Here is a 12,596-nt window from a genome sequence, read left to right on the forward strand (position 1 = left end):
GAATCATTAGAATTCTTGATAAATAGAGTTGTGTCAGTGGTGCCTCTTTGAAAACCATTTTTCAAAAGAAAAGAGCTAAGTCTCTCATACCAAGCTCTAGGAGCTTGTCTTAAACCATAGAGAGCTTTAGATAATTTGAAAACATGATTAGAATGCTCTTTATTTTCAAAACCAGGAGGCTGCTCCACATACACTTCTCTATCTATCACACCATTCAAAAATGCACATTTCACATCCATTTGATATAATTTAAAACCACAAAATGCAGCATAGGCTAAGAGAAGTCTTATGGCTTCCATTCGGGCAACAGGGGCAAAGGATTCATCAAAGTCTATTCCTTCTTCTTGGTCATATCCTTGTGCCACTAGCCTTGCTTTATTTCTTGCAATGCTGCCATCTTCTCCTAACTTGTTCCGAAATATCCACTTGGTTCCGATCACTTTCTTTCCACTTGGCCTTGGAATCAAAGTCCACACTTGGTTCTTCTCAAACTCAAGAAGCTCATCCTCCATAGCTTTAACCCAAGAAGGGTCACTAAGGGCTTCCTTGACATTTTGAGGCTCCATTTGTGAAAGAAGGGCAATATTTGATCCTTCATTTGCCTTTCTAGTGGAAGACCGTGTTTGCACTCCATGAGAAACGTCCCCAATGACAAATTCCTCAGGATAATTCTTCAAGAATATCCATTCACGAGGTCTGGTGGATTTGGAGGCAGATCAGATACCAAGGGATTCTGGGTGCTGCTGGCTTCAGGATTTCCTTCAGATTTATGAGACAAAATGGAATTGTCTCTTGAATTTTCAGCAGTTGCAGTTCCTGGTTCAGTTTGACCAGAATTTCCTTTTTTTTTTATTTTGAGTAGTTTCATCTTCCTCTTGAGCTTGATTTCCTGCATCACAATCTTCCAAAATGCTTTGCACCAAATTAGTATCACAAAATGTAACATGTATGGACTCCTCAATAATCCTAGCATCTTGATGATAAACCCTATATGCTTTACTAGTTGTGGAATATCCTGCAAACAAACACTCATACGCCTTTGGATCAAATTTACCCAAATTATCCTTGTTATTTAAAACAAAACATTTGCATCCAAAGATGTGCAAGTAGTCTAAGTTAGGTGGGTAACCTTTCCAAAGTTCATAAGGGGTTTTCTTCAAAAATTTCCTTATGATTGTTCTATTCAAAATGTGGTAAGACGTGTTAACCGCTTCAGCCTAAAGGAATTTTGAGACATTACTCTCACAAAGCATAGCTCTTGTTATCTCTTGTATGCTTCTATTTCTTCTTTCCACAACACCATTTTGTTGTGGTGTTCTTGGACAAGAGAAGTTGTGAGATATTCCAAATTCATCACAAAAAGATTCAAATAAATTATTTTCAAATTCAGTTCCATGATCACTTCTTATAGAAGAGATTTTTAAATCCTTTTTATTTTGAATTTTCTTGAAAAAAGGTTCAAAGGCCGAAAAGGCTTCATTTTTGTGTGCAAGAAATAAAACCCAACCAAACCTAGTATAGTCATCCACAATTACTAAACCATAATGTTTACCACCTAGGCTTTGAGTTCTTGTTGGACCAAATAAATCAATGTGTAGCAACTCAAGTGGTCTTTTAGTGGAGATGTCTTCCTTTGGTTTAAAAAAACTTTTTGTTTGTTTTCCCATTTGGCAAGCATCACAAGTGATGTCTTTGTCAAACTTTATCAAAGGAAGGCCTCTTACTAATTCTTTCTTTACAAGTTTGTTTATTTGAAACATACTTGCATGGCCTAATCTCTTGTACCATAACCACTTTTCAGATTCTTTAGAGTGAAGACAAGTTATATTTTGATCCTTTAGTTCATCAAGAGTAAGTCCATACATATTAAAACGCTTGGCAACAAACATCACTTCATTTGTCTTTTCATTAACAACACAGCATTCAAGTCTTTTGAAAATTACTAAATATCCTAAATCACACAGCTGACTTATACTCAAAAGATTGTATTTCAAACCACATACCAAAAGTACATCATCAATGAAAGTAGATTGCTCATTACCTACTTTTCCAACAGCAATGATTTTACCTTTACCATCATCTCCAAAGGTCACAAAACCTCCATCATACTTATTTAGTTTGATGAAGTAAGTTGACCTTCCAGTCATATGCCTTGAACATCCACTATCCATGTATCACATGTACTTTTTGTTCTTGGATGCTAGGCAAATCTGCATGAAGAGTTTCAAGTAGCCTTAGGTATCCAAATTAATTTGGATCCTTTGAAGTTAATCCATCTTGGTTGCCCAAGTGCATTGAAATCACAAACGACATTGTAAACTTTGTTTCCTACAACTCTCTTTTCAATGAAACATTGTGCATATGAGTAACCAAATTTCTTGCAATTAACACAATAATGTTCTGATGTGTGTCGCTAAAATTGAGGTGAGTTATATTACTTGAAGTGATTAAAAGGTTGAAATTTTTTGGTTTTTGGAGGAGATGCATTTCTTTTGATAAACTGATTTTTGTTATAATTATTCCTCTTTGCAAAAATATTTTCACCAGAATTTTTAAAAACCTTTGGATTTTTCGAAAATGAGGTTTTGTTGTAAAAAAGTGGTTTCTTGAAAGCTCCCTCATTTTTCAAAATGTATCCCAAGCCTGGCCTGTTTCAACTCGGTTCGGTTCTTGGTGAAGTTTCATTTTTACTTGTGTATACTTCATCAAATTTTTCTTCAAATGCTGGAGCATATCCAATACCAGATTTGTTTGGTATGGTTTTGGTATTTGATGAAGAAGCCACAAACTTTATAGAGGAAATATTGGAAACTGCATCTTCCTTGGCTATGTAGCCTAAACCAAATTTTTCAAACAATGGTCTTTGTCTTGCAAGAAATTTGTCCAAGTTACTAGAACTTTGAGCAAATTTTGCCAAGTCACCATTCAGTCTTTTAATCATGTCATTTAATCTTTCATTTTCAGCAACTAACTCATGAGAAGGATCCACAATGTGCTTTCCTTTTAACTTTTCAAGTTCAGATTTTAGAAATCTATTTTCTTCAATAATGTCCAAAGCACATTCTGTTTCCTTCACTTTTTCTTTTAAAAAATTATTTTTAGCTCTTAACACATCTCTTTCAGATCTGCACTCATTGTATTTGTCAAGCAGTTTTGAGGTGTTCAAGGTGAGATCATCAATAATAGCATGTAGATCATCTATAGACAAGTCAAAGTAATTTACCTCATCAAAATTTTTGTTTTCAGCCATGAAACAGTCTTTGTTTTCACCTTCAGACTCTTCTTCCTCATTGGAGTCATTCTCGAGATCCTCCCAAGCTGCCATGAGCATTCTCTTCCTTTCCTTCTTTCTTTTGTCCTCCTTTTTGAGCTTTGGATAGTTTAGCTTAAAATGTCCAGCCTCCTTGCAATGATGACACTTCACCTTGCTCAAGTCGATCTTGTGCTCTTTTGAGCTTGAACCCTTGTATTTTTCTTTGTTCTTTATCATCCTTCTAAATCTCCTAGCAAAAAATAAAAGCTCATCATCTGAAATACCATCACTAGACTCACTCTCTTTTGGTTCTATTTTTGACTTGAGGGCTATTCCCTTTTTCTTTGAGTTCAGGTTTGTGTGTGTGGTTTCATAGGCAAGGAGTTTTCCTCTCAGCTCATCATAGGTTATGGGACTTAGGTTGTTGCTCTCGGTTAGGACAGTGGCAGTGGTTTCCCATTCTTTTGTGAGACTTCTAAGAAGTTTTCTCACCAAGGTTTGTTCTGTATAGTTTGTACCCATAGTATCAAGGTTGTTGATTATGATTGAGAATCTCTCAAACGCTTCATCAATGCTTTCTCCATCCTTCATATTAACATCTCGTACTCTTTTCGCAGCATATCAATCCTCATTTCTTTGACTTGTTTAGTGCCTTCGTGTGTAACCTGGAGTTTTTCCCAGATTTCTTTGGTTGTCTTGCATCTAGACACCTTCCGGTACTCTTCAAGGCTGATAGCACAGTGAAGAAGGTTGATTGCTTTAGCATTCAGCTCCATCTTCTTCTTATCATCTTCATTCCATTCAACTTCTTCTTTTGGAGTCACCACTCTATCAGCACTTGTTTTTGTTGGGATCTTGGGACCGCTCACAACAATTTTCCATATATTGTAGTCAATAGATTGGATGAAGATCCTTATCCTTTCTTTCCAGTAGGCATAGTTCTTCCCGTTGAAGAAAGGTGGCCGGTTGTTTGACTGGCCTTCAGTGAGGGTGTAGGCAACTATGGTTGTGCCCAAGTTGTTCACCATTGGATCTTTGCTCCAAGCGGTTAAGCTTGATTCTTCAGACCTTAGCTCCTGATACCAATTGAAGGTTGTGGTAGGCTTAGAGAAGGGGGGTTGAATATATGCCTTCCTTTTCAGTTGTTGTTATGACCCTTTAAAACAAACTTTCAATCCTGATTCTGTTTGTACTCAGCAGCAAAAATTTATGAGACAATTTATTTTTGTCTCATGAATATCAGAAAACAGAACACAGCAGAGAAGAGAAAAGCTAACACCAGTATGTATCCTGGTTCGGTTGCCTTGTGCTATGCAACCTACATCCAGTCTCCTCCACAACAGTGGAAGAATTTTCACTATAGTTAACAGTATTACATACACCAATTTCACAGGATTGACCCAATCCTTTCACACTCAAGTTCTAACCTAACTTGACATTGGCTATGCTAATACCTAACTATTCACTCTTAGTGCTAACCCAACTAAGAAAGGGATACCTCACAGGTACAAGATACAAGACATAGACATACCTAAAGAAATCTGAAAATAACTCTAGACTTTTCTCTCAAGTGTATCACTCAGCTTTTTTCCACTCATAGCTTTTACTTGAGCTTTCTCACAATGCCTTTTCACTCAAGAAATTACAGAAAGATAAACATAGAAAAGTACATTACAATCTGTAAAACATGAAGGAGATTGACTTCATCAACAGCCTCTTCGCTATGTGCAAAACCAGATTTGCAAACCTCAGCTTGAGTTCTTCAGTATTGGCCGAATGCTTCTTTGAAAGAAAGCATTATCCAAGTAGAGGAACCTCTTTTCAGAACACAACTCTCAAACTCTGGTTTTCCCTCCTTGCTTCTGAATGAGCAGAAAGTCTTCTTTTATCTCCTTGCATGTTGCTTGGTTTTTCTTCCAAGGTCAACACCTTGAGCCTTGAGCTTCACCAACCCACAGATTCACTTTTTCTCATTAAACCTTAGAGTAGAAACTTTGCTTCTGACTTTTTCATCTTGACCGAAATCCATAAACCAGCAACCACAAGAGTCTTCCAATGGTCAACTTGATCTGAGCCCTTGAAACCCAACTTGGTCCCCAAGTCACGTTTAAGACCGTGGATATACAGCAGAGAAGAACAGAAAACAACTTTCCTTTGTATCCCATTTTGGACAGAGCAGAGAGTTGGGAAGAAGAGAAGAAGATCTTATGCATGCAAGAGGAAATAAGTTACCTTTAACCTAAGCTTGATTTGGTTTGGATTTTCTGATTAGACTTCTGTGTTTCAAGCTTAATCCTTCTCTCTCTTGCTTCTTTGGTGACTAGCTTAGGGAAGAAGCTCTTTCTCTCTTTCTCACTTTTCTGATTTTTTAATTTGACTGAGACAGAGAAGAAAGAAACGTTGATTTGGTGAAAGCAAGTGATGAGAGGGAATTGAAATTCAATTCGGGCTTGGATCGGGTTCTACTCAAGTTCAGCCCGTTGTTGCCTTGCCTTTGCTTCTTTGAAGAATTTAGCTTGAGATGAATGACTTGGGCTTGTTTTTATTTTTACTTACCATTTAGCCCATTTGCAGATATATTTTGTTTGATGTTGGGCTGCTGCAACACTTATTTTTGGCCTGCATCACTTATCAAAAATAATCAAAACTAATTGTGTGATTAGTCCACTAATCAAATGTTTGTCATCATCAATTTTATTAATTAATTTCTTAACTCAACATATTTCTAATTTTGATTTTTTTTTGTGTAACGACCTATCCTATCCATCTTAAATTCCTAATATCAAGATGCAAAAAAAAAACATCTTCTCTCCAACAACATCAGATGCAAGTAGAATGATAGGTAGGTAAGTTATTTTATCATTAACTGTGTCATACAAAAATAACAACAGCATAAACAATGCAGTAAACAATGCACCATGGGGATACAAATTATATCAGAAGCTAGAATATATACAACAACAATTATACAAATTAACCAGAAAAAAATGTAATTGAAGAAGTAGGGACGAGTGCTTATCAAAGAAGAGAAGACGGGCGAGCAGCAGCTTCGAACCGATGACAACGATGAAGAGAGGTACGTGCTTAACGATAAGGGCAGAGATGACAATGCAACCAGTAGCTCCGAAATAACCTTCAGGCGACGCGAGGATATGAGCAGTCCTTCCACGATGAGAGCTGCGAGAGGCGAGGGCTTTGTGTAACACCCTACTACATAGAGTTTTACGCTTAAGTCGTAGAAAAGAGGTAGTGTGGTGTTACAGACCTCTAATTAGAAAATAGTTACATATAATAGTGAAAAGAGATAATATATACTAGGAGCCTTGAAAAACGGTTAAACAAAAATCACAAAATAAAAAGCACAACGCTCAAGAAAAAGAATTACTTGCGTGCTAAGAAACCTAAAGGTTCAAGATATAAATGAATGAAAGAAGGAAAAGAGAGTAAAAAATACAATGAACTAGCTCCTGACTCAGCCTGTGAAGCCAAAGCTGGTCGAAGAATATTTACATATATATATACATAGGTATCCTAACTACCTAAAATACAGAATAAGACCCTAACTCTCCTACAACCTCTATGAAGAACAAAATAACAAGTTTCTTGGAGAGCAAGCTAAGTACATATATACATATAAACAAACTAAAAACCCAAAATACAATCCAGGGACTACTCCGCTTCAGGAAAATCCGGACGCCTAGCGAGGAGCCTCTCGACCTGCATCTGAAAACAACAACACAGTATGGGGTGAGAACCGGAGGTTCTCAGCATGGTAAAGGTGCCACGCGTATAATAAATAAGGTCCTGAAAATGCCAGAGGTAATCCTAGAACTCCATCGTACAATTATAAAGCTTAATTTCTAAACAGAAACCATGAAAAGGGGTAGTAATCTAAGCCCTCCTAAACTTATTCACTTTCAAACATATCATAAACACCAAACCATTCCATCCTTCCTCCAATCCTCCATCATCCATGAATCAGCAGAGACAAGCAACCAAACAAGTTCACGCACAAGTAGAAGCAGATAGTGCGAGTAGCAAGTATAACAGATAATACGATATATATTCAGTTAGGCAATCTCAAGTAATGCATAGCAATCAAAACAAACAAATTCACATTATGCATGCCTATCCTATGGCTGATGATGCTCATCTGTCAGTTATCTAGCCTACCCGACAAGTCCAAAAACCTTAGACTGTCCCCCGTCGCGCATCCCCATGAGTCTATGCACAGATTTCACATTCATTCATCATTCAAATCACTCACTGGGGGCTATCCATACCCAGGAATTTATACGTGTCCGGTCACCCTTACGACGTAGGGTCAACAGAGTATCGAGATTCAACCTGGAACACGTGGTGGCAAGTCACGGTTCTTACCCAGGGAAACTTGTATCTTAGATATCATCATTCATAAGGCATTTCATTTTCATAATGATTATGTAATCATTTATCAAGCCATAGCATTAAACTTCATTTAACATTCTCATCTTCTTCAACTAATTCATCATTTTACCTCTTACTTCATTCCCAAGTTATCTTATTTTCCTAGATTCAACTAGCTACTGGATTTAATACTATACCATAAGTCTAAAAGGAAGGAAAATGGAGGTTTAGAAGTGAAAATCTGGTTTAAAACACCAAAAACCTAATTTTGCAGCAAGTCAGGGCCACGCGTGCGCGTGGGCCACGCGTGCGCGTGGGAGTGTGAAAAAGTAGCACGCGCGCGCATTCCCTTACCATGCGTACGCGTAGGTGAGAACAGCATGTCACGCGTACGCGTGGGTCACGTATACGCGTGGTAATGCATGTTGGCCCATCACGCGTACGCATGGACTACTCGTGCATGTGTATTTTAAAATGTCACGCCAAGCGTGTGCGTGGGCCACGCGTACGCGTGGATTTGCGTTTTCTAAAAAATTTACAGATTGCCCAGAAAGCTGCCAAACCAGTTGTAACCATCCTGCATACACATTTTTCACACCAAACTTCTGTCATCCATAACTTTCTCTACAGAATTCCATTTTCCACAAACTTTATATCAATATCAAGCTTATTAAACACTCTTTAATTCAAAACAAATCTCATTTGTATTCAAAATTTCAGGAGCAAGTTATGGACTTTCAAAGTTTATCAAAAACCACTTTTTACCACATTTCACCAAACCTCATTTTCTTACCAAAACCACATTCCTTACCTATATAACCTGTACATTTACTACATATCAAACTCCATTTCATTGATACTATCTTCTAACACTTTAATATCCACATCAATTCATAAAACTCACATATTAGTCAAAAATCCACCCCTTTCAACCATAATCTTCCATCTTTAAAATTCATTAATAACCACCCATAAATCACCTTCAACAAATCAACAAGCCATAACCACAAAATTTCATTAACATATGTCAACGACTCCATCAACTCCATCACTAATCATTCCAAGAACACTTATTCAATACCAACAACTCATGCTCGTAAATATCAACACAAACTCAATTCCAAGAACACCTATTCAATAACTTCAACAACTCATGCTCATAAATTCCAATACAAGATAAATCATAAATCTATCCAACATTATTACAAACCTAATCATTTAATGCATTTAACCATTTCAACTTAACCTATGGTTCTCTAGCCCAAGTTTTCACAAAACCTTATATGTTAAACGCGCGAAGCCTAATCCATACCTTGGCCGATCACTTTATTTAATCCAAGGCAGCCCCCCAAGGCATAACACAGCCCCTCAAGCTTAGAGAAATTAGCCACAAGCTTAGTTTCAATCACCACCAAGCCTCCACATGCTTACTTTTTAATTCCAAAGCTTACATATAATCTTAATTCATACCTAGTTCACATATATATTCCAAATTCAGATTTTACATAATGAAATCAAAATTGATTAGGGTTTAGGTTACTCTTACCGTATCCACACGCATAATAACTCAAGCCCAATAAGCTCCGCAAGCTAAATCGAACCTAGAACACCAAATTGGCAAAATCTCACTATAGGATTTCAATTTCAAGATTAGAAAAGGGGGTAGTAATTCTGAGATGGAATTGGAGCTTACCGGTGAAATTGATCCAACAAAATTGTAGAGCTTAACGCGCTGGACGCGTGGCCGCGAACGATGCGGCGATCGGAGCTCAAACAAGGAAGTTATGATGGTTGGAAGGTTTGATGAGGGTTAGGGAGCTCTCTTCCTCCCCCAACCTGTTTGGCGTGTTTGATCCAAAAATGGGGAAGAAGGTGATTCTGTCCCCTTTTAATTATGGGTTTGGTTGGACCCACGGGCCCGATTCGGGCTCCGGTTCAACCGGTTTGGCCCATCCGTCCCAATTTTGGGCCAAATTTTTCGAAATTGGTATCAAAATTCTCGTTTTGAGAAGCTCTATCCTATTTTGATATTAGTTTTGCATTTTTAATTTTTCTAATTAAAATTTCCTTTATTGACTAATTATTTACCGATTTTAGTGGGGTTTACATCCTACCCACCTAATTAGGAATTTTGTCCTCAAAATTCAGAGTGAGTTACCTGAAAAGAGGTGTGGGTAGTCCTTCCGCATCTCTGACTCAAGCTCCCAGGTATGCTCTTCAATACCAGCTCGACTCCAAGCTACTTTCACCAAAGAAACCTCTTTCCCGCGTAAACGCTTGATGCTGGTATCATCAATCCTAATTGGAGTTACTGGAAGCATCAGATCTTCTCTCACTTGAACTGATTCTGATTCTAGGGCATGACTAGGATCAAAAGTATATTTACAAAGCTGGGATACGTGAAACACGTCATGCAGGTTCGAAAGATATGGTGGTAAGGCGATCCTATACGCCACTGGTCCAATTCTCTTCAGAATCCGAAAAAACCCGTCCTTGCCATTAATCCAAGTCCTAAGACACTTCGGTCTTAATCCCTTAATCTTACTCACTCATTGATTCCATCTTGTTAAAGTAACCTTCTCGAGTTCAGGACTTCCTTGGTTCGTATATCTCTTCTGTCGGCTTTTTATAGTGAGAATGTTAACTCGAATTTGCGTAGCTCTTCTCCGTTGTCTCGGCTATTAAATTCAGAAACTAAGATATTTGATGCCCTAGTAATACAGGGGCATTTAGCGTTCTATGAAGCTCCATCTCCTATCCTAGTCCTCGATGATCTACTTTGAAATCGATAATTACTCTTCCTTACTTCCGGTGTAGAACCTTCAATGGTTGCAGCATTTCGATTTATGCTTTATTCTTTATTTCTGGCTACCCAAAAGTATCTTCTTTGATTCATGGTACATCTTGGAAGTTTCAGGGTAAATTTGAAAATCCTCTTTTGTAAGTTTCGGAAAATAGTTTCTCATCTCAACTTTCGATCTCGACACATAACTCTCTCTTGGTATTTTCCTGATTCAACCGGCTTCAATACTTTTAGTAGCTCTTTATCGTCATTATTGCGCTCCCTCAGTCCTTGACTCTACGATCTCTATTTCGGCATTGGACATATAAATCTCTTCTTAATTCCCTTTTGTTTACCAGACTTCGACATCTTTGGCGGCTCCTTATTGTCTCGTTACGCATCCCGTTCCTCATCGATGCCACGTTGTAACCTAGCAATAGATTTAGACCGACACTTCCAACCGCACTCTCACTCTTCCAACTTAGAACTTTGACTCATCTAACATTTTCTCCTTTGGAATTATCGTCCAAGAATCTCTTAGAAACTTCTTGCTTAGGGTGTTTACCATAACCTCACGACGTTGCATCTGCTCGCATCTTAAGTCTTCCAATAATACATCGTAGTCATTCCCCAAAGGGTTCATCAGGCTTAAGTGTTATAAGCATCGGCATAAAGATCAATCTTCTTTCTATGGCTCGAAGACTTTCATCGGATCCTGGTATTTCATTCACACGGTGCACCTCATTACATCTATTTAGTCACGAACGATACGATCGGTGAGGATTAAGGCTCTAAATTCCCTAGGAATGTCACTGGTTCGTTTTTATGTTCAAAAGTCTTACTTTAAAGGATTGTCACTCTAATAGTTGCATCCAAGAGTTATGCATAACGCAACTCCAATACGAGTTGATTTTTCAAAGAAATGTTATGTTTAAAGAGACGAACGAGTAACACAAACTGTGTTCACAAGAAACCAAAATAAAGTCTAGTATACAATTAGCCGGAGTTGTACAGAACTAATGGAATACACAAGAAGAGAAACCTAGTTGCATCTCAGGGAAGAAGTTCGAATCAAATCTTGAATAGAAAGAATAAGACATGTCGAACTAAATAGGTTCTAGTTGGCTTTAAAAGAATGTGAATTTCCACAAGAGAACAACTCCACGTACCGCAGGTCTCTAGGATTCAAAGATTATGTGATCATCTTAGGATGAGTTCAGGCTTATTTCAAAAGAGACAAGTTTTATACGAGTAAGAAATAGAATCAGAAGAACGATGAATTGGGCTTTTACAGGAAAAAATTTAAGATAGAGTTTTCAATGGTAAGCTGTAGAAGAAATATTAGATTAAGTCGTGAAAATTAGTTGGCATACTTTCGCAAGGAAACACTTAGTTGGACGATTCTCTCTTCCAGTACTCCCTTCACTCGGTCCTGAGTTCTACTGATTATAATGATGTCTTCACTTGTGATGCAATCAACACTAATCCAGCTTTCGGCATTAATTCTATCGCAAACTCACGTTCTCTCGCTAAGGTGGAAATTTTGGTACATCTTCAAGAATGGCCTCGGAAACCCTCTCGTATAGGAATTTGGTCTCACCTCTACTTATCTCTCAATCAATTAACAACTAAAGGTTGAATTTGCTCTATTATTCTTCCTCGAAGTCATGTCACTGGATTTCAAACGGTAATTCCGCATAGCTCTCGACAGTTCCAATTCCTTAGGTATCATCAACCCTGCTTCCACTGCGTCATTCTGATTCTTATCCTTCAAGAATCTAGCCACTCCTCTAAGTTAGCTAAGTATCGCTTCATCTTGACAACTAAAAGTCTTTAACTAATTATTTGGCTCGAACTCTACGATCATCAAAACTTGTCATGCTTCACAAATAGATCATACCTGTTAATGATATGCAAGGTAGCTAAAAACTCTGCTACTAGTTCATGGTTATCTCAAGTCTGAGAATCGAATTCGACTGCATCCCAGCATTTCTTGTGTGGACAGTCTCGAGCTGTATGTCTATTTATTGTTTTTTTTTTTAAATATTTGTTCTAAATTTTGACATAAACAGGAAGAAAAAGTTCGAGTACAAAAATATGTAAAATACAACAAAACATTTGTATCTCACCCTTTTTTTTCAATTATTATATCAGCACAGAACTCACCCATAATAT

This window comes from Arachis ipaensis, chromosome B01, assembly GCF_000816755.2.
Source record: "Arachis ipaensis cultivar K30076 chromosome B01, Araip1.1, whole genome shotgun sequence".
In the NCBI taxonomy this organism is placed as follows: Eukaryota; Viridiplantae; Streptophyta; class Magnoliopsida; order Fabales; family Fabaceae; genus Arachis; species Arachis ipaensis.